Raw genomic sequence first — 26085 nt, forward strand, 5'->3', positions numbered from 1 at the left:
TGCCAAAAAAATTTATGTGGAAAAAATTAATTTGTGTTAATCTGCTAAACTACTGATAGACAATATAATTTCTTCATATTAAAGGCAATAGACCTAATCCTATCACTGAAAGAGGAGTAAAATGCTTACCATCTGAAAGTTAATTCTTTATGCCATTAGGGTACTAGTTAAAATCAGTAATCTTTCCTTATGAGCATATCCTCGTGGATCAAAAATCATATTTATTGGGCATCATTTCACACACTGTTCACTTTGCTAATAAGACTAATTCCTTGGAAAAGATCTGAGGTGGTGTGGTGGAGCTCAGCCATGAGATTTTGAGTAGGCAAAAAGGTTTTTATTCTCAAATTCATTATCAGCTCTGTATTGTACTCGTCAATCATATTTAATCTTCCTGCTCATCCCAAATCTCTCCCCTTATCTGTGTCTCTTCTCTTCTTCCTTTTCCTTTTCATATCAACTCCCTTCTTCCTAGTCATCATCTATGCCAGAATTCACACACCTAATCTTTAAGTTTGTAGTTCACTTTTTTTCTTTCATTCACCACTGATCAGAAGACACGTAGTTCAACTTGTAAAGAAAGAGAATGGGCAGTCTTTAGCCTGTTAATAGGTCAAGATGAGGCATGGGGGAGGAGGAGAAGCTTGGGGGTGATACATAGATTAAGAGTTGCTGCATTTCTTTTTTCCCTTTCCAAACCAATATATTGTGATATATTAAATCAAAATATCTGGGTTTCTCTTTCATTACATTACAAATAGAATCTCAGAGGCTTAGATTGAAAATGCGGTAAAATCACAAAGGACAAAAGTGAAATAGGGAAGAGAGCATAGTCAGTTACAACCTCAAAGAACACTAACAACCAAGAGAAGTAGAGCAGAAGAAGCCACCAAAGAAAACCAAGGAGATGGGAGGAACACTAGGAGAGCACAGTGTCATGGAGACCAAGGGAAAGGAGTATTGGGAAGGGTCAACAAAGGGTCGAGAGCTGCTGAGTGGTCAAGCATTGTGAATGCAGAGATGTCTTCATTCTGTTAGTTACATGGAGGCCATTAGTGATTTTGCTGAGTACAGTTCTGAGATATAATGGGGCAGAAGACTGTCTGGAGTGTGTTAAGTATGACAGCAAGTGAATAAATGGAGACCGCTAGTGTGATTATCTACACTGATTTCTTCCATTCTAAGACCTGCTGTTTCCCTTTCTTCTCCAACGCTTAGATATTTCAAGAGCTACCTTGCAATGGCTCTCAAGGACTCCTACCAGCAGCCAGGTAGAGGAGTGGGCTGAGATAGACTTGCCAAGGCCTGGGGCATGTGTGGACAGAGCCTGGGCAGAACCTGTTCATCCAATTATCACCTCAGCTGAGCTCTGGGATCTGATCATACCACACTCTGTTGAATTTTAACTCAGATTCCTATCTTTAGTTGTGGTTAAAATGTATTCTAAAAGGATGTTACTGTGATGCAGCATTGAAATTAAGCATTATTAGCAACCAGAAGTTGCTTATTCAAAGCCAAGCAATGATATTGAAGGCTATGAATATGGCCAATCCCAGTTCTAGAAAGCAAGATATTCAAAGGTGGAGAGGTTAGAGGGATGATTTGTGTTGTCGCCCACCTATCTTTTAAACACATCTAGCTGACTTTTAAGGGAAGCTGCTTAGCACTACCTCAAATGTACTGTTTAAAATTAAATGAAAATAGCATACCTTTATTCATACTGTGACACTTTTTACATCTAGAATTTACATCTAGAAATTCTGAATCACTTTTAGCTGTTTTCTGTGTTATGTTTAGCCTCAGGAGGACATGCTAATTTCTATAAGCTAGCTCAAGATTTTGACTTCTTAATCATGTTTAAGTTTAGCATACAATTTTTCATAGTATTTTACGTAAAATGATAAACTTTGTTGGGTAACATTTGTTCAAGTTTTTAAAAAAATTTATTTTAAATTTATAACTTACATATAGCATAGAACAGAAATCTTAAGTGTACAGCTAATAGTTTATACATATACCTGTGTAACCACCATCCAGATCAAGGAACTTCAGAAGGGTCTCTCATACTCCCTCCTCATTATATAATCACCTGCTATTTCTCCATAAGGTGATTCCTATTTTGACCTTTAGCACCACAGATTCACAGTGACTGTATAAATGTAAGGAACTCAATAATACCCCCCAAAAAAACTCAACCCCCAAAACAAACTAAAACAGGCTTCCATGTTTCCATGGACTTCTTTTTTAAAATATTTAATTTTAATGGGTACTTGAGATATTTTGATATAGGCATACAATGTGTAATAATCACATCAGAGTAAATGGGGTATCCATCACCTCAAGTGTTTATCATTTACTTGTGTTACACTCTAACTATACTGTTGTTATTTTAAGATGTACAATAAATTTTTGTTGACTGTAGTATCCTATTGTCCTATCAAACACTAGATTTTATTCATTAGATCTAATTATTTTTTGTACCCATTATCCATGCCCACTTCCCCTGCCCCACTATCCTTCCCAGCCTCTGGTAACCATTACTCTCTATCTTCAAGAGTTCAATTGTTGTAGTTTTTAACTCCCACAAATTAGTGACAACATGAGAATCTTGTCTTTCTGTGCCTGGCTCATTTCACTTAACATAATGTTCTCCAGTTCCATTCATGTTGTAAATGACAGGATATCATTCTTTTTATGGCTGAATGGCATTCCATTGTGTATATGTACCACATTAAAAAATAATATCAGCTTTTATTTTAGATTGGGAGGTATATGTGCAGGTTTGTTACATGGGGATACTGTGTGATGCTGAAGTTTGGGATATGAATGATCCCGTCACCTAGGTAGTGAGCACAGTACCCAAGTTAGTTTTTCAAATCTTGCCTTCAACCCTCCCTCCCTCCAATAGTCCCCAGTGTCTATTGTTGCCATCTTTATGTCCACGAATACCCAATATAAGCTTCCACTTACAAGTAAGAACATGTGGTAGTTTTCTGTTTCTGTGTTAATTCACTTAGGATAATGGCCTCCAGCTGCATCCATGTTGCTGCAAAGGACATGATTTTGTTCTTTTTTATGGCTGCATAGTGTTCTATCATGTATATGTACTACATTTTCTTTATCCAATCCAGTATTGATGGGTACCTAGGTTTATTCCATGTCTTTACTATTGTGAAAAGTGCCGTGATGAAAATGAGTGCATGTGTCTTTTTGGTAGAGGGATTTATTTTCTTTTGGATATATACCTGGTAATGGGATTTGCTGGATCGAGTGGTAGTTCTAAGTTCTTTGAGAACTCTCCAAACTACTTTCCACAGTGGCTGAATTAATTTACATTCCCATCGACAGTATATAAGCATTCCCTTTTCTCTGCAGACTTATCAGTATCTGTTGTTGTTTTTTTTTTTTTGACTTTTTATTAATAGCCATTCTAACTGGTGTGAGATGGTGCTTCATTGTCGTTTTGGTCTGCATTTCTCTAATAATTAGTGATGTTGAGCATTTTTTATATGTTTGATGGTCACTTGTATTAATATGTCTTCTCTTGAGACGTATCTGCTTATATTTTTTGCCCACTTTTTAATGGGGTTACTTGTTTATTGCTTGTTGAGTTGTTTAAGTTCCTTATAAATTCTGGATATCATGACTTTGTCTGATGCATAGTTTGCAAATATTTTCTCCCATTTTGTAGGTTGTCTGTCTACTCTGTAGATAGTTTCTTTTGCTGTGCAGAAGCTCTTTAGTTTAATTAGGTCCCATTTGTCAACTTCTGTTTTTGTTGCAATTGCTTTCAAGGACTTAGTTATAAATTATTTCCCAAGACCGATGTCCAGAATGGTGTTTCCTAGGTTTTCTTCTAGGATTCTTATAGTTTGAAGTCTTACATTTAAATCTTTAATTCACCTTGAGTTAGGTAAAAAGTATGGATCTAGTTTCATTTTTCATTTTTTTCTTCATATGTCTAGCCAGCTAACTCAGCACCATTTATTTAATAGGGAGTCCTTTCCCCATTGCTTATTTTTGTTGACCTTGTCAAAGATCAGATAGATGTAGGTGTGTGGCTCTTTTTTGGAGTTGTCTATTTTGTTCCTTTGGTTTATGTGTCTGTTTTTGTGCCAGAATCATGCTGTTTTGGTTACTGTAAGTTTGAAATTGGATCATGTCATGCCTCCAGCTTTGTTATTTTTGTTTAGGATTTCTTTGGCTATTCAGGCTCTTTTTTTGGTTCCATATGAATTTTAGAATAGTTTTTTCTAATTCTATGAAAAAGACGTTGGTAATTTGATAGGAATAGCAATGAATCTGTTGATTGCTTTGGGCAGTATGGCCATTTTAATGATACTGATTCTTCCAATCCATGAGCATGGAATATTTTTCCATTTGTTTGTATCATCTCTGACTTCTTTCAGCAGTATTTTGCACTTCTCCTTGCAGAGATCTTTCACCTTATTTAGGTGTATTCCTAGGTCTTTTCTTTTGTGACTGTTGTGAATGGGAATATATTCTTGGTTTGGCTCTCTGCTTGGACATTATTAATGTATAGAAATGCTATTAATTTTTGTACATTAATTTTGTATCCTGAACCTTTACTGAAGTCATTTATTACTTCCAAGAGCCTTTTGGATGGGTCTTTAGGGTTTTCTAGGTATAGAATCATATCAGTGAAGAGAAATAATTTGACTTCTTAGTTTTCCTATATGAATGACTGCTGGGAAAAAGCTGAGTGTTGGGGAAAAAAGCTGAGGCAGGGCTTGCATGTTTGACATAATGTCCAGGGCTCAGGGCATAAAACCCCTCGTGGCCTCTGGAATGAGTCTAGACTTGCTGACTCCTTGCTTCTAGCTTAAACTAGAAGAACATGCTCCCCATTATCTCAAGTAGCAGAATATGTTCCATTTGCTTCAAAGGAAATGCTACACCATCACAGCTGTAGATCATGCGCTTGCACTTTTGATCCCCACATTCTCACCACCTGTTTCTTTGTTTGCTCACCAATAAATAGTCTGGGCTTCCAGAGCTCAGAGCCTTTGCAGCCTCCATACTTGCATTGGCCCCCTGGACCCACTTTCTCTCTCAAACTTTTTCTCATTCCTTTGACTCTGCCGGACTTCATCACCCCCATGACCTGGTGTTGGGTCTGATCACCCCAACAAATGACTTTTATTTCTTTCTCTTGCCTGATTGGTCTGGCTAGGACTTCCAGTACTATGTCAAACAGAAGTGAGAGTTGGCATCTTGTCTTATTCCAGTTCTTAGGGGAATGCTCTCAGTTTTTGCCCATTCAGTGTGATATTGGCTGTCAGTTTGTTTGTCATAGAGGGCTCTTATTATTTTGAAGTATGTTCCTTCGATGCCTGATTTGCTGAGGGCTTTTATCATAATGGATTGTTGGATTTTATTAAAGGCTTTTTCTGCATCTATTGAGATAATAATTTCTGTTTTTAATGCTGTTTATGTGGTGAATCGCATTTTTTGATTTGCACGTGTTGAATGAACCTTGTATCCTAGGAATGAAGCCTATTGATCATGATGAATTAACTTTTTGATATGCTGCTGGATTCAATTTCCTAGTTATTTTGTTGAGGACTTTTTTTGTCTATGTTCATCAGGGATATTGGACTGTGACTTTCTTGTTTTGTTGTACCTTTGCCATATTTTGGTATTAGAGTGATGCTAGCTCTAATACTAGAAGGTAGCTTTGTAGAATGTATTAGTGGGGAGTCACTCCTCCTCAATTTTTTTGGAATAGTTTCAGTAGAATTGGTACCAGTTCTTTGTACATCTGGTAGAATTAGGCTATTCATCCATCTGGTCTGGGGCTCTTTTTGATTGGTAGGTTTTTTAAATGATGGATTCAATTTCAGAACTTGACATTGGTCTCTTCAGGGTTTCTGTTTCTTCCTGATCCAATCTTGAGTGGTTGTGTGTTTCCAGGAATTTATCCATTTCTAGATTTCTAGAAAAGTTTTTAGAAAATTTCTAGATTTGCTAGTTTGTGTGCACAGAGCTGATCGTAATAGTCTCTGAGGATCTTTTGTACTGCTATGGGATCCATTGTAATGTCATCTTTGTTGTTTCTGATTGTGCTTATTTGGATCTTTTTTTTCTTTGTTAATCTAGCTAGCAGCCTATTGATCTTGTTTATCCTTTCAAAAAGCCACTTTTCGTTTCACTGATACTTGTGTGGACTTTGGCTTTCAATTTCATTCTGTTCTGCTCTGATTTTAGTCGTTTCTCTTTTTTTCCTGTTGGTTTTGAGGTTAATTTTTTTCTGTTTTTCTAGTTCTAGGTGTGATGTTAGATCATGCATTTTAGGTCATTCTAACTCTTTGAGGTAGGCATTTAGTGCTATAAACTTTCCTCTTAACACTGATTTGCTACATTGCAAAGATTTTGGTATGTTGTGTCTCTGTTTTCATTAAGTTCAAAGAATTTTTTGATTTCTGCCTTAGTTTTGTTGTTTACCCAAAAGTCATTCAGGAGCAAGTTGTTTAATTTTCATGTAATTATGTGGTTTGGGGAGACCTTCCTGGTAGTGATTTCTATTTTTGTTGCGCTATAGTTTAAGAGTATTCTTGGTATGATTTCAATTTTTTTTAAATTTATTGAGACTTGCTTTATGGCTGAGCAAGTGGTCAATCTTGGAGTTATGTTCTGTGAGCAGATGGGAAGAATGTATATACTGTGGTTGGTGGGTAAAGTGTTTTGTAGATTTCTATTAGGTCAAATTGGTCAGGTATTAAAATTAAGTCTAAAATTTCCTTGTTAGCTTTGTGCCTCAGTGATCTAATGCTGTCAGTGGGGTATCGTGTGGCTGGCTGAATCTTTTTATAGATCTAGAAGTCACTGTTTTATGAACCTGGGTGCTCCAATATTAGGTGCATATATATTTAGAATAGTTAAGTCTTCTTGTTGAATTAAACACTTTATCATTATGTAATGCCCTTCTTTGTTCTTTTTTACTGTTGCTCATTTAAAGTCTGTTTCATCTGATGTAAGAATACTAACCCCTGTTCTTTTTTGTTTTCCATTTGAGTGATAGATTTTTCTTCAGCCTTTACTTGGAGCCTGTGGGTGTTATGTGTGAGACTCATCTCTTAAAGACAGCAGATGGATGAATCTTTTATTTTATTTAATAAAACTAGCAAGTCTGTGCCTTTTAAGCAGGACATTTAGACCATTTACATGCATGGCTAATATTAACTTGCTGAGGTTTTGATTGTATCATGAAGTTGTTAGCTCTTTGCTTTGTAGTTTCTATTGTGTGGTTGCTTTATAGGGTCTGTGGGATATGTACCTAAGAGTGTTTTTGTGGTAGCAGATATTGTTCTTTTGTTTCCATGTTTATAACTCTCTTATAGATCTCTTGGAGGGCTGGTTTTATGGTAACAAATTCTCAAGCTCTTAAATATCTGGAAATGATATTTCTCCTTTGCTTTATGAAGCTTAGGTTGATGAAATAGGAAATTCATGGTTGGAATTTATTTTCTCTAAGAATTCTAAAAATAGGCCTCCATTTTCTCCTGGCTTACAAGATTTCTGCTGAGAAGTCCACTGTTAGACTGATGGGGTTCCCTTTGTAAATGATCTGACCTTTTCCTTTAGCTGCCTTTAAGATTTCTGTTTAGTGTTGAGCTTGGATAGTCTGGTGTCTATATGCCTTGGTGATGTTCATTTTGTATACTATCTCACAGGTGTCCTCTGGATTTCTTATATCTGGATATCTATGTCTCTAGTAAAATTAGGAAAATTTTCTTGAATTATTTCCTTAAATATGTTTTCCAGGTTGTTTATTTTTTCTCCTTCTCTCTCAGGAATACCAATCACTCACAGGTTTGGTCACTTTATGTAATCCCATATTTCTTAAAGACTTTGTTGATTTTTAAAGATTCTTTTTTCTTTATTTTTATCTGATTCAAAAGACCAGTCTTCAAGCTCCAAAGTTCTTTCTTCTGCTTGGTCTAGTCTATTGATAAAGCTTTCAGTTGTATTTTGAAATTCCATAAGTGAGCTCTTCAATTCCAGATAATTGACTGATTTCTTTTTAAGATGTTTATTTGTTCCTTCATTTCCTGGATTAATTTAGAAGTTTCTCTGTGTTGATTTTCCACCTTATCTTGGATCTCAGTGAACTTCCTTGCAATCCATGCTTTGAATTCTCTCTGTCATTTCTGAGTTTCCATTTTGGTTATAGACCATTGCTGGAGAGCTGGTATGATCCTTTGGTAGTGTCACTACATTCAGATTTTTCTGTTTCTTCTTATCTGAAGATGCCAGTACTTCTAATTTTTGTAATTACTTTCATGCAGGCAGGATCTTTTTCTTTTTCTTTTTTTCCTTATAATATTATTGGTTTTTAAATTTCCATTTCCCTCCATATCCCCAGTCCTTAGGGGGTGTGACTGTAGAGAATGCTGGGTAGGGTCTTTGGCTTTGTTTCTATGGCCCTATGCCCGTCTTTTGGCAGGTTTTATATTGAGTGATGCAGTTTAACCTGCAAGCCAATAGGTGATGCTTATGAGTAATAGCCAGCTGTGGCTAATGTGGCTGGGTATATACTTGATCCTTGCTTATGGGGAAAAGCTTTCTCTTGCCTCAGGCAATGGACTACTCTCTGAAGTCCACAGTGGTCTGAGCTCTCTGTTCATCCCTGGGGGGTGGGGGGTGGTGGGTGGCAGTGGGTGTACAAAATGGGAAGGTCCAAACTTTGCAGGTCCACTTACAGGTTCCCTGATGGCAGGCACCAGCACCAGAACTGAGGGAGAATCCAATGGACAGCCACCAAGCACCCAAAGGTATGCCTAGGCATGGTGCAGGGAAACCTCCTCAGCCCCTAGTTCTCTGCAGGGGCAGGGTGGTGGTCTAAATTCCCAATTCAGGAGAGAGTGTGTGCTCCAGATGCCTGTAGTATAGAGGACCCCGCTTCACCATAATCTCTGCACAGGAAAGGTAGGGAGGCTCAGGCTGGTAATCCATGCATACAGGTTCTCCAACTGCTTGGAGATACATATGGGTATGGTCTGGAGAGGACCCTGCTTCACCACAATCTCTGCACAAGAAGGGTAGGGCAGCTTAGGCTGCTGATCTGGGTGAATGGGTGTTCTGGCTGCCTAGAGATCTGCCTGGGTGGTATCTGAGGAGGCCCTACTGCACAACAGTCTATGCACAGGAAGGATAGGGTGGCTCAGCCTGCTGGTCCAGGTGAGTGGGTACTCTGAATGCCTAGACATATGCCTGGGGATGTGGCAGAGAAGGCCCTATTGTATCATGATCTATACCCAGGAAGCACGGGGCAACTCAGGCTGCTAGTCCAGGCAAGCATGTCTTCTGAATGCCTGGAGTTGTGCCTGTGGGTGGAGTAGAGTCAGCCCCACTGCACCGCAACCTCAGGGTAACAGGCTGAGGCACCCAGCAATAACATAGGGAGACTGGTTTCAGGTCACCAAGCTGGCCCTGACTGCAAGTCTCACCATCCAGGAGAAGGTGCTGCAGTAGCAGCTCTCCTCCTGCCCTGGGCCGGTGACAGGGGAGAGCATAATTCCAACAATAAGTACATAGAAGACTTTAAGACCTCAAACTATGAAACTACTAAAAGAAAACATTGGGGAAAACTCTCTAGGACATTGGTATGAGCAAATATTTCTTGAGTAAATACCCCAAAGACACAAGCAACCAAAACAAAAATGGACAAATGGGATCACATCAAATTAAAAAGCTTCTGCACAGCAAAAAGATACAATCAACAAGGTGAAGAGACACCCACAGAATGGGAGAAAATATTTTCAAAGTATCTCTCTGACAAGGAATTAATAACCAGAATATATAAGGAACTCCACTCTATAGGAAAAAATTTAAATAATCCAATTTAAAATGGGCACAAGATATAAATAGACATTTCTTAAAAGGAAGACATACAAATGGCAAACAGGTATATGAAAATGTGCTCAACATCATTGATCATCAGAGAAAAGCAAATTAAAACTACAACGAAATATCATCTCACCCTAGTTAAAATGGCTTTTATCCAAAAGACATGCAATACAAATGCTAACAAAGATGTGGAGAAAAGGGAACCTTGTACGCTGTTTGTGGGTAATATGATTTGGATCTGTGTCCCCACCAAATCTCATGTGTAGTTGTAGTCCCCAGTGTTGGAGATGAGGCCTGGTGGGAGGTGATTAGATCATGGGGGTGGATTTCTAATGAATGGTTTAGCACTATCCTCTTGATGCAGTTCTCCTGATAATGAGTGAGTTCTTATGAGATCTGGTTGTTTAAACATGTGCAGCACCTCCCCCTCATAGTTTCTTGCTCCCAATCCCACCATGTGAGACACCTCACTGCCCCTTTGCCTTCCATCATGACTGTAAGTTTCTAGAGGCCTCCCCAGAGCCAAGAAGATGTTTCGTGTACATGTTTCCTGTACAGCATCATGTTTCCTGTACAGCCGACAGAACCATAAGCCAATTAAAACTCTTTTCTTTATAAATTACCCAGTCTTAAGTATTTCTTTATAGCAATGTGAGAATGGAAAAATACAGTAGGAATGTAAATTAGTACAGCCACTATGGAGAACAGTATGAAGTTTCCCCAAAAAACTAAAAATAGAACTGCCATATGACCCAGCAATCCCACTGTTAGGTATACACTCAAAAGAAGGAATCAGTTTATTGCAGCACTATTCACAATATCCAAGATTTGGAAGCAACGTAAGTGTCCATCAACAGATGAGCAGATAAAGAAAAGGGCCTCTTCCCCTGAGGTTGCGGTGCAGTGGGGCTGTCTCTACTCCACCCACAGGCAGAACTCCAGGCATTCAGAGCACATGCTTGCCTGGAAGCTTTCATAGCTTCATTTCTTATTTGAGTTGTCCATATTATAGCTTCTAGTTCCATCTCTCCTTTCCCTGTCCAATCATCTCCAGATGGAACGAAAAAAAGGAAGGGGATTATGTTCATAGAAGTTTAAGGATGCTGCTTTCGCAGAGGAATTTACCTTCCATTTATTCCTTGATGCCTAAAATCACTAAAATCTTCTTTCAATTGAATGGGTTGTCTCTGGATGGCAGTAGCATCAGGTTATCAGTGTAAAACAGCATTTTCCAATTCTCCCTCATAGTGCAGCCAGGCAGCAGACACTGATTGAGAAGAGGTGAGGGAAAGTTGGGTGCTTGTCAAGGGAGGGCTGGAAGTAAACTACTTCAGAAGGAGGACAGAAGCTGATAAGGGAGCTGGACAGTAGCTAACTGTGAGTGACCCTTCCTCCAGTCAAGCCTCCTTTCTTTCCATCTCTGATGATACTGCCACAGACCACCTTCCTCATGATCTTGGATCCCAGTCTCTCCTTAGACTCCAAGTGCCTTCCATTCTGATTTTAGAATGGCTTTGGAGGGCTGTGTGAGCTCTTCAATGCCTAAGAACCCTATGCTCTGCTACTCAGGGTTTGTAATGGCTCACCATTACTAACTAACCAGGAGGAATGTGGCTGGTGATTTGTGATCTTTTTTATTCACAACATTTGTTAACACCACTAGGGTGGGGAGATGGTTGGGATGTTTCTACCAGCAGTGTGATATCATTTGAGATGATTTTCTTTTGCTCTTCAGCTAAATGGATGTATCCTGTATAGAGAGGATGCCTTAATACTATTTTGACCCAAGTTCTGCCTTATGGAGCCTGAAGAAAATGTCACACCTTTCTGGCTTGCATCACTGGTCATTTTGAGGACAGTTTATCTGTGGTTCTGGCTGTCCTTGGCTGGGGGAAGGGTTCAGAAAAATTCAGAACACATTCCTGCTTGCTAATATCCCCTTTCTACCCATTTCCTCTCACATTTCTGTTTTGGTGAAGTATTATTAAAATTAAAACTGAGGATAACCTGGAGGGAAAAAGAATATACCTGAAAAAGGTGTCAAACAACCCAGAAATCTGTGAAAGGAAAGGGAAGGAGATATTCTGGCACCCCAACACACTTCTTGCTGCGATTGTGTGAACATGAGCACCTCAGGTCTTACTTTTTATGGTCAAGTCCTTACTATTTATTATTTTGTCTTGTCCCTGAAAACTCACAGAAGTTTCATATGACAATTTGGGTATTAGTCATAGTCTTATTTTGTATCAGAGAAGAATAAGAGTGAAAGCAGGGAGACCAGTTAAAAGCCCACGGTAATAATCTAATTCTAGAGAGGATGGTGTCTTGTATCAGGGTGGTTATAGTGGAGACCAAGGTAAGAAGATAAGTTTAAATATTGTTTTAGATGTGAGAATCTAAAGGATTGCTCATGGATTTAATGTAAGAAAAGATGGAAAGGGATGAATCAGTGGTAACTCCAATATTTTGGTTGAGCAACAACTGGTTGGGTACTAGTTATTAAGATGAAGAAGACAGACTTTTTAGGGGGACCCCACATATACTATGGGTACAGTATACAGAAATCAAGAGTTCTGTTTTAGTCATAAGTGTGAGATGTCTATTAGACATTAAATAGCTGTGTGAAAATATCAAGTAGGCAGTTGGATACAGGATTTGATTCTCAGTGAAGATATCAGGACCAAAGACAGACATTTGAGAAGCGTTGGTATGTAGATGGCATTTAAAGCCTTAGGAATGGATGTGATCATGCAGGGAGAAGGTGTAGAGGAAGAAGAAAAAAGGGCTTATGTCTGGCCTCCAGCATTGAGAGGTCAAGCAGAAGAAAAGAAAAGAGAGAGAACTCAGCCATGGAGAAAAATAAAAGACAACCTAGAACCTGGCAGGTAATGGTAGGTACTATTACAACCCTTACTACTGCCACTGTTTTATAATAGAGATAAAATACATAAAATCTCTAATTTCACTTTGCCTTGTTGACATTATCTTTCATTATTCAGTGCCAGCATTTTCATGCATGTTCTTTAATTTTCTTATTTGCCTTCACAGTTGAAGGCACAGGCAGCTGGCTTCAGTCCAGTGAGCTTCCAGCTGAGCCCAAAGATTCACTGTTTCCAGCACACCTAGTAGTTTCCAACTTTGTACCAATTACATTAACTTTATGAGAATTGTGCTTCTAATCTAATTACCTATTCAAACTAGTATTTGCACTTTCATTTTTACATTTTCCACTCATCTTATAAACCAATCAAGACAGAATGCAGCAAAAGTATTCACATAATTGCACAAATTGCTATATAAAGATGGTGACTGCCAAAACGAAATGGGCTGTGAGCAGGCAGTGCCATTGTGTGATAGATTTACATGTTTATTACTCAAGTGAGGTATGAAAATGTGCATATAAAGGCAGTTTTGAGGGGGTCTATGTATCATCTACAAATGCATTTTTTCCAGAAGTCAAATATGAAAGACAAGACCCAGTTGTATTTTTTCACTGCCAAGTGGACCATCTTCTCTTTCATACATCTCTCTAGCCCCTTTCTTCACAGAAGCCACAGACTAAGAACTATGGCCCCTTTTTATAGTACTGGGGCTTGATTCAGTAATCAATAGCTCAAAATATCATTTAGTTGAATAGTCATCTTTCTTAATAAGGAGTTAGAGATTAACAAAAGACGTCACAGATGGTAAGCAACAGACTTGAAGGGAGTCATGCCAGTCACTAATTACTAAGACATATTTGGAGAGCATTGGTACTTGTCTTAACCCAAAAGCAAGAACTTTCATTGCTTCAGGCTTCCTTCCATTTCTACAACATTTGAGGCATGGTTTAAAACCAAATACTTTAGCAGTTGGCTTGGCTTTCCAAGTATCAGGCCAATTTTAATTCTAAAAAAAGAACTCTTCTTATTCCACAAGAGATTAAAGAATTTCTTTAATTTCTCTAAGAACTCTATTCCTTCAACTTTGATTTACCTGCCAAATACATACACACATATTTTCCCAGGCAGTGAGTGCTTACTGATGTATTGTTATTATCAGTGCAGACTTTCTTTTAGATCCTTGTAGTATTCACATTGGCGAAAGAAGCCCTCAAATATACATTAGTGATCCGTTTGTGAAGGCTGATCATTCATGAGGCTTATTTAATTTTATATATTTGGCTAGATTTAGTAGTGTTTATTTATAGATAGCGGGTGTGAGGTGATGATATCTTGGTGCTTCAAAAACTTGTAAAGGAAAGTTTGTAAGATATGCATCAAAAAGTACACTATAAAGCACAGTACTAGGGTGAACATTCATGAATCCACTCCCTAAGAGTGAGAACTTTACCAGTGATATCGAAATTTCCTGTGTGCACTTATTCATCTCATTCTCCGCCACCCAGAATATGGTAGACACTTCCTTGAATGTCATTTTTCATTTCCTTGATTTTTCTTTTTAAATGTGAAAAAATGTGTATTCCTAAGAATTATATTGTTCAGCATTGCTTTTCTGAGCATTATATAAAATAGCATCAAATTGAATGTAACCTTTCCAAAGTGTCTTTTCTACTCAATATTATGCTTCTAAGATTTGTTCATGTTGTAAGAGTGTAAGAGTCTTGTGGCTCTTCTTTCTAGCAAACACTAAAACTGTTAGACTTCTTCGTTAAAAAAATTAAGTATAAACTGATAACTCGTGGCTCTTAATTTTTATTCTCTCATTTACTTACATGAGGGCATACTTAAAAAAATCTATGGACCATTTATATTTACTTCTTGGAAACTCCTGTTTATTTCTTTTGTGTGTGTTTTTTGTAAATATTGGATTTTTTGCCTTTAATTTGTTGTGCTTTAAAAATGCTAATTATTTGCCATTTATGGGTGCTGTAATGTCTTCTTCCATTTGTGGCTTATCTTTTCACTTTCTTTATGACATCTTTCGGTGAATTAAAGTTCTTAATCTTACCGCAGCTGAATTTATCTTTTATGGTTAGAGCTATTTTGTATCTTTTTGTAAAAAATTTTGTAAGAAATTATTCTGTATACTGGTATCATAAAGATATCTATATTTATTCTAAAAATGTTATGTTGCCTTTCACATTTAAGTCTTAAAACCATTCAGAATTGATTTTTTCCTCTGTGATATGAAGTATATGAAATTTGGCTCACATTTTTTTCTTTCTATATGGAAATCTATTATACTGATCTGTCATGCTAATGGGGAGGCTGAGGTGGGTGGATCACTTGAGCCCAGGAGTTTGAGATTGCAGTGAGTTATGATTGAGTCATTGCACTGGGTGACAAAGTAAGACCTTGTTTAGAAAAAAAATGCACAACCAGTTGGTTAATTCTAATCAGGATTCAAACAGGGCCTACATATTCCTTATAGTTAATATAGTTGTTAAGCTATTTTCTTTCTTTCTTTTTTTTTTTTTAGAGACGGAGTCTCCCTCTGTTGCTCAGGCTGGAGTGCAGTGGCGCTATCTTGACTCACTGCAAGCTCTGCCTCCCAGGTTCATGCCATTCTCCTGCCTTGGCCTCCTGAGTAGCTGGGACTATAGGCACCCACCACCACGCCCAGCTATTTTTTTGTATTTTTAGTAGAGACAGGATTTCACTGTATTAGCCAGGATGATCTGGATCTCCTGACCTCATGATCCACCCACCTCAGCCTCCCAAAGTGCTGGGATTACAGGCATGAGCCACTGTGCCCTGCCCTTGTTAAGCTTCTTTTTTAGAAACACTTTTATTTTAGGTTTAGGGGTACATGTGAAGATTTGTTATATAGGTAAACTTATATCGCAGAAGTTTGTTGTACAGATTCTTTTGTCACCCAGGTATTAAACCTAGTACCCAATGGTTATTTTTTTCTGATCCTCTCCCTCTTCCCACCCTCCATCTTCAAGTAGGCCCCAGTGTCTGTTGCCATGTGTTCTCATCATTTAGCTCCCACTTATAGGTGATAACATGTAGATTTTTTTCTCTGTTCCTGTGTTAGTTGCTAAGGATGATGGCCTACAGCTCCATCCATGGACATGATCTTATTCTTTTTTATGGCTACATAGTATTCTGTGGTGTATATATACCACATTTTCTTTATTTTTTATTATTAAACTTCTGTATTATTATACTTTACGTTCTGGGGTACATGTGTAGAATGTGCAGATTTGTTACATAGCTATACACATGCCATGGTGGTTTGCTGCACCCATCAACCCATCATCTACATTAGGTATTTCTCCTAATGCTAACCCTCCCCTAGCCCCCGACCCCCGAACAGGCCCCAGTGTGTGATGCTCCCCTGCCTGTGTCAATGTGTTCTCACTGTTTAATTCCCTTTTGTTGGCTGCATGTATGTCTTTTGAAAAGTGTCTGTCATGCCCTTTGCCCAATTTTTAATGGGGTTGTTTGTTTCTTACAAATTTGTTTAAGTTCCTTATAGGTACTGGATATTAGACCTTTGTCAGATGCATAGTTTGCAAATATATAGAACTGTTCCTTAGTTTTCCTCACATCCTCCGAATGTTGCCCATTCTGTAGTACACCTGTGCTATATTCATCTATTCATCTATTTGTCCCCTATGGTGTCATTTAACTTGTTCTTTCATTCTCCATACATTTGGTATGGTAAGAAGAATTTATTCTAAAGGTTTTACTAAGTTTAGGTCATTTTCTTGAAAAGCAAGTTTACTTCCTAGTTGATGCTAAGGTTGATTGGTGGTTTGAGGTGGTAACAGCCAGATTCCTCTCCTTACTGTTTTACCTAATGCTTTCATCCATTGATGATTTTGGTTTGAATCAATTATTTCATTTGAAATGTCAAAAGGGGGAATTTTTAAAATCATTTTTTCTACACTTCCTTCTGTGGAACTAAAATATGGTTTGTATAGGAAATGGAGAAAAAACCTTAATTATTTCTTCTTGGTAATTTTCTGAGTATAGATTTGGTGCCCTTGTTCTCTCCTAAAATGACCAATAGGATGCTGTTTCTAATTTTTTCTTCATTTTTAGTTCTCTTTTAAATGAGCACATGAACTTCTATACGTTTAACGTGTTTCAATCTGTTGCTATCATAATTTTTTCTAGTGTCCAGTGGGAGTCTCTTCATGATGACTCATGTTCTTTGGGGTTACCATGGACATGACATTATTAGTCTTGGGTAGCTTATACATTTCCTACTCCAGACCTTTAATAAGACTTTCCTCTAAGAAGTTATCATTCCTGTTGATGGGAATAATACTTGATGATGGTAATCTAGACATGGGGAATTATCTTGGCTTCTAGTTCTTTTTGGTGGGCAGAACTAGGAAAGAGGTATTTTAAAAAAGAAAAAAATATGAATTCATACTGTTTACAATTCAAATTTAACCTTGAACTTTTTTTCTTATTTTGGTGTATGTGTGTATGTCTTCTCTTGGACATGAAACATTGGTTCCTAAAACCACTGACAAAAATTTAAACTAAAATATAAATAAAATAGTTTCTAAATATTAATGTCAATCAATGTCAATATTACTACTAACATGATGCCTACTGAATAAAGTTTAAAATTTGTTTGTATCTCTCTCTATCAGAATATATTTTATAATGGAGGTACCTTCCAATGACTATGTATTAAAGTCACTAGAAAGAATTGTGTTCTCTGTTTGGTTATGCTACCATCTTATTATACAGCTAGGTTCGTCTTTTCACTCTGTGTTTCAATCTCGGAGACTTTTAAATTTTGTATTTCACTTTTCTACAAAATCATATAATTTACGTGATTCCAAAGTGGGAACTATGTATTCAAGTATTTATTCTGGTCTTGTTTCCATCTTTGTTCCCTCAACTGTGTTCCTTCTCCATTTTTATAAGTAACAGTTAAAAATTGTTTTTTGGTTTATTCTTCCAATGTTTGTTTAAAAATACAAATAAATATGTGCACAAATTTATATGTCTTTTATGTGAAAAAGAACACACTATATAAATGAAAAAGTAGCATACAGCATAGTGGCTATATATGCTTTTAAAAAAACTTCAATTACACAAGATCTTGTAGTATGTGGTCTGCTGTCTTTTTTGCTCTCTCTTTCTCCCTTTCTTTCCGTCTCCTCCTCATATTTATTTAAGTATATGGTTGCGAACTTTTGTATTTTTGTAAGTAATAGTGGTGACTTTTATAGAAATATGTTTATAGTACCATCTTCATTTATATACTGAGTATTGTTACTGAACATGAGCAGTACTGCAATTCTCTGCTTACAGTTTCTTCCTCCACCTGCCTTTTCTTCCTCCACCTGCCTTTTCTTCCTCCACCTGCCTTTTCTTCCTCCACCTGCCTTTTCTCCACTATCAGGTTTACTCACTGTGGAGTTGTCCTGATGTTAACTCTTAATTATGTGTAAGTTCTTAGTATATTGATTTGCCAGCTCCAATACTTACAAAATGGCCAGTAATCTTATTCTGCTTTCTATTGACTCTTTCCCTTTCCTGCTAGCTTTGTTAGCTGTATTATTTTTACATTATCAGAGTATGTAACATTTTCATACTATCCTCATCTTTAATTTTAGTTATGTTGTTAAATATATTCTATGCTTAGTCCATTATTTATACCGAAGGTTTTGCAATAATTTCTTATTAGTCTGAAGCTAATTTTCTAGTAGAATACTCAAGAAGGGCTCATGGAATTAATATCCCTAAATTTTTGCATACTTACCACTGTTTGGCTGAAGCATTTATCATAGGTATATATAAAATTTTTGCCTTATATTTTCCTTTCCTAGAGTATATTTTAAAATGTTCCATAGTTTTCTACCACTAAATGTTGCTGTTGAAAAGTCTGATGTCAATTTGATTATATGACCCTGATATGTAACCTGGTCTTTTTGTTTAATACCCAAATGACCTTTTTTCCTTTTCTTTAAAGTCCAGTAGTTTTACTAGTGTATATCTTGGTGATAACTATTGTGGGATAATTTTTCTAGGTATACTGTATGGCTTTTTTTAAATGAAGATTTGAGTCTTTTTTTATTTCAGGCAAGTTTTCTTGAATTGTTAAATGTTTTTCTGTTCATCTTTCTTTTTTTCTTTTTTATTTTTTTAGTTTCATTTAGTTTTTTGGAACTCAAATTATATGCATATTGGAATATGTTTTTGCCTATATTTTCTGTTTCACAGGTTCTTTTAAAATTGCTTTTTCTAATTCTGTTTGTTTTATTTTACATTTTCCTTTTTATTGCATATTTTGCTCCCTGAATTTTTAGGGGATCTATTTTCTCCTGTGTTCCTTTCGTTTATTTATTTTCCAATTCTTGCTGAGTTCTGACAAATTTTAAATCTTATTCACCTCGTTTTACCATTTATTTATCATCTCATTTCTGACTTGTGACATTTTTCCAGAAACTATTTTTTTTTTATTTCTTTTAGCTCATTTTCAAATATTACATTTTTCTGGTTTGTTCTTATTGTCTGTTAAGATATTTTGAAGTTTATTTTTCTGTTTTTTTGGCAATGATTTTGCACGAAATTATAGAATATATTCCTTTTTCCCCCCATCGTGTTTAAGTGAGATGGGTTTTCTTGGGCTATGAGGAGAAGATTTCTGAGGAGGAGGTAGAAATTGCCCAAAGTAGCTTTCATCCCTTCAGAGATTAAAGACTCCTTCTTGTGTTGTTAATGTGAGACACTTAATACATGGTTTCTCTGTTAATATTTCCCAGTCTCAGGGCAAACCCTAGTTTTGAAAGAAGAAGTTTTTCCATTTCCAGCCCTGTTTTTCCTAGCGCTGTAGACATCTTGTCTTCAAAGTAAGTGCTCTTACCTTTACATGTAGTATTTTTGCTGTTGTAGTACTTCTTGGGTTCTGCTTCCTCTGAATTCTCCCTCACTGTGTGTTTGAAACTTCTTTCTACATTATCACTAGTGTCCTGCCTACCAAATTTGTTAATTTTATTCCAGCAATTTTTCCTTAAGTGAGGCTTTGTCTGTCTAGAAGATAATTTGCTGTAAATGCTTTGTCTTAAAGTCTCTCTCTCTTTTTTTACTGAATTAATATAGCTACCTCAGCTTTCTCTTGATTAGTACTTACATGACATATCTTATTCCATAGTTTTATTTCAATCTTTCTGTAGCCTTATCTTTTAGGTATGTATCTTGTTAACAAGATATATTAATAGATTAATTTTTCTGTTGCAATTAGACAACTTCTGTTTTGTAACCAGCAAGTTAATTTTATTTATATTATTTTATTACTGATAATACCTGAAACTCTTTCAACCATCTTAGAGTTTATATGTGTATAGCTTCTACTTTGTCTATGCTATTTTTTCCTTCTACCTCTTTTTAAACTGCTTAGTTTGTTTTTCTTTTATAATTTTCCCCCTCCATGAGTTTGAGCTTATATAGTATATTCTACTATTTTAATGTTTTTTCTTGAAATCTTACCATGCATGTTTAACAATCCAACAAAGTCTGAGGTTTATTAGTATGTCAAGCCTCTGACAAAAATAAAACACACACATACACAGACATGCACGTGCATACAGTTATCTAAAAATACTCACAGTGTGGTCACTCTTTTCCTGACTGGTTCACATGCAAACATTGTCTGTTATAGAGTTCTTTCATTTTTGTTGTTAAAGCTGGACTTTATTTTCATGTTTTTGTTACTACAATATCGGTTTGGATTTTGATTTCTGTTTCCACTTGTTTTGCTGAACATTCCTTCTTGCATCTTAGACCTTCCTTCCCAGGACTTTTTTTTTATGCAGCAAAAGATAACTTATGCAATGTCTCTGATCAATTATGGAAAACTCTCAACTGTTATTTCTTGAAAAATTACTTCTACATCCTCTTCATTGTCTTTCTTAGGGATTCCAACTAAACATATTCTATGTAATCTCAATCTGTCCATTATGTCCTTTTTATGTTTTTGATCACTATCTCCAAGTTGCGTTCTGTAATGACAATTGATCAATTTTAAGTCATTAGTTTCAGCTGTATCATATATACTATATAGCTCCTCGACTGAGTTTTTAATTTCAAAAGTATGTTTTTTATTACTTAGAGTTCTATTTTCAAATTTCCTTGGTCATTTTTGATAGTCTTTTGTCCTGTGCTCATTTTTTATACTAATTTTTAAAGCATTTTTATACACAGGTATTTCGTATTTAGTGTCTGATATCTCCAACTTTGGAAGCTTTTGGAGACTGAAAAAATCTATTCATTCTTATTCATGAAGGTTTATTTTCTTGTGTGCTTGGTGGGTTTTGATTGTGAGCTCATGTATGACTGACTTTGTTCTGTGGAAGAACTGAGGGCATAAATTTTATTATTTTTCTGGAGAGAAATTTGAGTTTGCATCTGCTGAAAACCAGGAGGTACTGCCAATCTTGGATTTTTTTTTTAACGCTGTGAGATCACTTTTTATTGTGATACACAATTTACTGGAGAGAGCACAGGTCATGTGGAGATGAGTAGCATTACATGGCATTTTAAGCGGATACTCAAAACACTTGAGCTTACCATATTAGCAACAGGAGGTGTCTATGAAATTATTACAGTAGTACAGTGTATACTACAGTTAATTTTATGCATTATGATTTAATATTGCATCTTTACATTTGTTTACATTTTTCTCAACTGCAAATGATGCCATGTATAGTCTGTGTTTGTGCTTAACACGGGAATATCAGATTCAGCTCCTTCATCTTGCCATGGGCAAGATTCCAGATACCTGTGGGCATTTATTCCAAGACATTTCTCTGACTTTGCTTCTCCATCTGTGTTTGCTTACTGGTACCATGCAAAACTCATTTCACCATTTTTATTTCCCTTTCTTGGTTCTTGAGAATACCTCCTGACCCTGAAAATGCTTTATAAGATACGTTTTTAAATCTATGATTTAGTTATATTTAATGGGAGGGTCATTCACAGTATCTACTTTTAGTCCATCATACTGCTGGAAAAGGATGTCAGGATTACTCAATTTTCACTGAAGAAAATAACTTATCCTGTATGTTATACTTGAAATATGTAAAACTGAGGGCAAAGATATGATCTTTTCCATTAATAAACAAATACCTTAATATTAAGTCTTCAAGAAAAAGCATACCAGCTCATAACATTCTTTAATTTGTTCCTCTCTTCTAGCATTCCTCCAGGGAGTTAATTGAAAAATATAGTTTCACTGCAGTTTATTTATTAAGTAAACTTTTAAAAAATTAGACCTAGGCATGGTTCTATAAGACACCTGATTTCAAAATTCTTTGAAAATGTATTTTTAAATTTATTAATATAAAACATGACATAAAATTAGGAAAAACTACCTGTAACTCTGCCTTTTTAACTTTGAGCCAAGACATTTGTACAGCGCAGTTAGAGGTACAAGCCCTAATGCAAGTGTTCCCTCAATTACAAATTAATCTGCTGGGTAAGAGCACGAGAATCTGTGAAGCCTTGCAGAAGAAAAATCTAGAAGGAGAAAAAGACCTTTTTCTTGACCAATGGGGACCAAGAATGTTTGTTGAAGAATGTCGACCCTTCAACCTTTTCCCAGACCCACCAATTGGGATCTGAATTTTGAGAAACTCTCTGAGTGATGGGTTGTTCACAGGTGAAGTTTCACCACCATTGGCTTAACGGTTCTCATCAATTTCTTACTGAGCAGAAACTAGATGTTGATATCACACTCCCACCAGCTATGCTTTGGGTTGTTTTAATTATCTATGCTGAAGTTAATATGAGGTAGATGCTATGTAGTTATTCCAGATTGTGGGTGCAGTCATCCTTAAAAACATTGTTTATTACACTAATAAGCTTTTTAAGTTCATAGATTCTTGATGTAACTGTCATTTTTAACTCCAATATGATATTCTAATGAGAATAAATCACACTTTCTTTAGCCATTCCTTCATTGTTGTACATTTAAACTATTTCCAACTTGCTGCTATGATGTATAATACTGTAATAAACTTCTATATGCATAGACTTTTTTTCAGTTTTAGTATTTTCAGTTTTAGTATTATGTCTTTGCACTTACTTAGATTTGGAATTACTGGAAAGTCTGAAGTGTAAACACACTTAAGACTTTTGATGAGGATTGCCAAATTGCTTTCCAAAAATTTATACTAATTCAAACTGCTGCCAGCAATGTAAGAATATATTTCAGGGTATCCTAGCCAGCGCTGGGCATTATCATTCATCTATTAGGCAACTAGTGTTCTTATTGATTTTTAATTTTCTGCTTTTGGATTCTACCAAGTCTACTTAACGAGTCATCAGAAAGTGCTGGACTGAGTGAGGAGTGAAAAGATGTAGGGATGAGGGCATGTCAATTGTTTGGACATCCATCATATAATCTGTCTGTATCTGTGTCCTCTTGGTCTTCCAAATTGCAGGCCGTTTAGCTTCTTTCAACCTTTATTTCCTCATTCATGAAATGAGCGGGCAAGGACAGCTAGCAAGGTCCTATTTGGCTTCAAGGTTCTGATACATCTGTTAATGTGAGCCTAATCTTTCATATCTGTGCAAATTTCTCTGGTTGTCCTGTCAATAGTTGCAGAAATTTGTCTATCATGCATATCACTTTCTTTTCTTTGGTGTCTTCAGTAGAAAGTATTTTAGATCTTGCTCTTCCTATGCTCTCGCTCTCCCTTTTGAAAATTCCGATTTTAAAAAATGCAAATATGGTATATGAATATTTAAAAAGTGATTTCCATTTAACAAATTACACATGATCACATAATTCCCAATGTGACTTTGCATCAGGGAAGAAGTGAGAATATGTATCTTATACTAAATGCATAGCATTTAAATACTTTAATACAAACAAACTACATTTGAATAATATTAATCTCTCCTAAAAAGACCTTGCAAAGCACATTAAATATTTAAAACTTTCACTTGCTACAAAGTTCTTGAACGACTTGACCATTTCTACTTTTCTCTGTTATTTGTAAGTTTGGAGAATCTTGGTGTTTTTCTATGCATTACTGTGAATTTTGAATCTCCACTTGTGAAGATTTTCTCCCACAAGGATGGGGTGAACTGAAAAGCTAAGTGTCCCTCAGGGTAGAACGTGTTAAACCCATAATGTTACATGCCGCAGTGAGGAGAGCCGAGTATGTGGTAACAGGAAGGAAATTGTCCAATATATAAGGTCCTGCCTAAGAGCGGTGGAAACATAGATTCTTTGAATTGGCCATGATCTTTGAAATCATCAGTAGAGCCACCTATTTATTAGAGAATCCAGGTACCACATCTCCTGGTGGTTGGTCAGCCAGTCACTTCTTGTATACTTTCAGTGTTTAGGAGCTCAGCATTTCACAAGCCAGCCCAATGTAGACTGTAGGTGGAAAGTATTCAATTTGGGAAAGTTCTTATTTATCTTGAGTTCAGTTCTACTCTCTCTGAGCCATGACTTTAGGAATTACCTAATCTCATGAAATCACTCCTGGAGCAATTACATGGATTAGGTAATTCCTAAAGTTACTTTGTATACAATCATTTTCTGTAGGCATGTTTGCCACTCTTAGCAATGATTAAAAATAAGTTTCACAAAAAGGAATGATTTTCCAAGTACGCATTGAGAGAAATGAATTAAATATAAGTTAGGAATTATCAATAGTGATATTGATGATAATAAGAACAAAACCTAGCATATAGTGTTTCTTCTGTGCCAGGCACTGCCCTAAGTGTTTTACATACATGAACTCATTTGATATAAGGCATCCTATGAGGTATGTACTATTATCCCCACTTTGCAGATGGGGAAACTGAGGCAGAAAAAGTTGTATTAGTCAAGATTCCCCAGAGAAACATAATCAACAGGATATATATATATATATATATATATATAGAGAGAGAGAGAGAGAGAGAGAGAGAGAGAGAGAGAGAGACAGAGATTATAAGGCTTTAGCTCATGTGATTATGGAGGCTGAGAAGTCCTACAACCTGCTGTCTGCAAACCGGAGACTCAGGAAAGTGATGGTGTAGTTTGAGGGCCTAAGAGCCAGAGTTGATGGTGTAGATCTCAATCCAGGTCTGAAGGCCTGAGAATAAGGGGCAACAAGGGCAGGAGATCAATGTCCCAACTCAAGTAGTCAGGCAGAGTTAACTCAACCTTCCTCCACATATTTGTTCTATTCAAAAGATTGGGGGATGCCTGCCCACATTGAGAGGGCCATTGCTTTACTCAGTCTGGTAATTCCAATGCTAATCTCTTCTGGACACATCCTCACAGACACACCCAGAGATAATGTTGATATCTGGGCATCCCATGGCCCAGTCAAGTTGATACATGAAATTAACCATGACAGAAGCTAAATAAATTTTTCAGTTATTCCCATATAGCTAGTAAGTGACTGTTATTGGTTTTAAATACAATAGTTTTCTCCAGAGTTTGGGATCTTACAGATTATGCTATACCTAGAGTGAGCACATAATTTATCATTCAAACCAAGACACTTCCCCGCCCCCGCCCCGCTTTTTTTGAGAGACAGTCTCTCTCTGTTGCCCAGGCTGCAGTGAAGTGACATGATCATAGCTCACTGCAGCCTTGATCTTCTGGGCTCAAGCAATCCTGCCACCCCAGCCTCCCATGTAGCTGGGACTACAGGTGTGCCATCATACCTGGCTAATTTTTTTTTAAGAGATGAGGTCTTGTCATATTGTCCAGGCTGGTCTTGAACTCCTGGCTTCGAGCAATTCTCCACCTTGGCCTCCCAAAGAACTGAGATTACAGGCATGGGCCAACATGTTTGCCAACACTTTTGAAAATGAAAAGGAGCACTAGTAATAATTAGTCCAGAACAACACCCCAGCTACATGCTTCTCAGATGACAGGCTGATAAAAACATATTGAAAGGGCCCAATATGACCATGAAGGGCAGATCTAAGTTTTGTGGGCCCCAAATGTTATGCAATGTTGAGGGCCCTCTTTCAGAAAAAGAACATGACGTTATGAATGCATTCAATATCAAAGTGGTTTTTTTTTTTTCAAATACAAGAAAAAAGTCACAACAAATTAATGGAAACTTGGGGATTCAAGTCCCTTTCTTCTGAGATCTATTTGAGAAACTTCCCAGACACCCCTGACTGTAACTTGTCTTCTGTCCCACTCGGAACATTCTAGAACTCCAAGATTTCACAGGGTGGTGCATATCACAGGCCTTGAAGCTTAAGCTTCAGTAGATCTATTTCTGTTCACCTTTTTCAGGTGACTTAGAGCACCTAGTGTTTGTGGTGCTCATTA

The 26085-nt window shown here is 36.7% G+C and overlaps 1 long non-coding RNA gene across 1 annotated transcript; it reads right to left on the minus strand.

The window, feature by feature from the left end:
• Nucleotides 1-232: 232 nt before the first annotated feature.
• Nucleotides 233-25815, minus strand: LOC129532460 (uncharacterized). The gene is made up of 3 exons (XR_008678227.2): nt 25464-25815; nt 24786-24883; nt 233-570 (listed from the first exon to the last, which is right to left on the minus strand). It is a non-coding gene; the product is annotated as an uncharacterized lncRNA (long non-coding RNA).
• Nucleotides 25816-26085: the final 270 nt, after the last annotated feature.

This window comes from Gorilla gorilla, chromosome 2 (assembly GCF_029281585.2).
Source record: "Gorilla gorilla gorilla isolate KB3781 chromosome 2, NHGRI_mGorGor1-v2.1_pri, whole genome shotgun sequence".
NCBI lineage: Eukaryota > Metazoa > Chordata > Mammalia > Primates > Hominidae > Gorilla > Gorilla gorilla.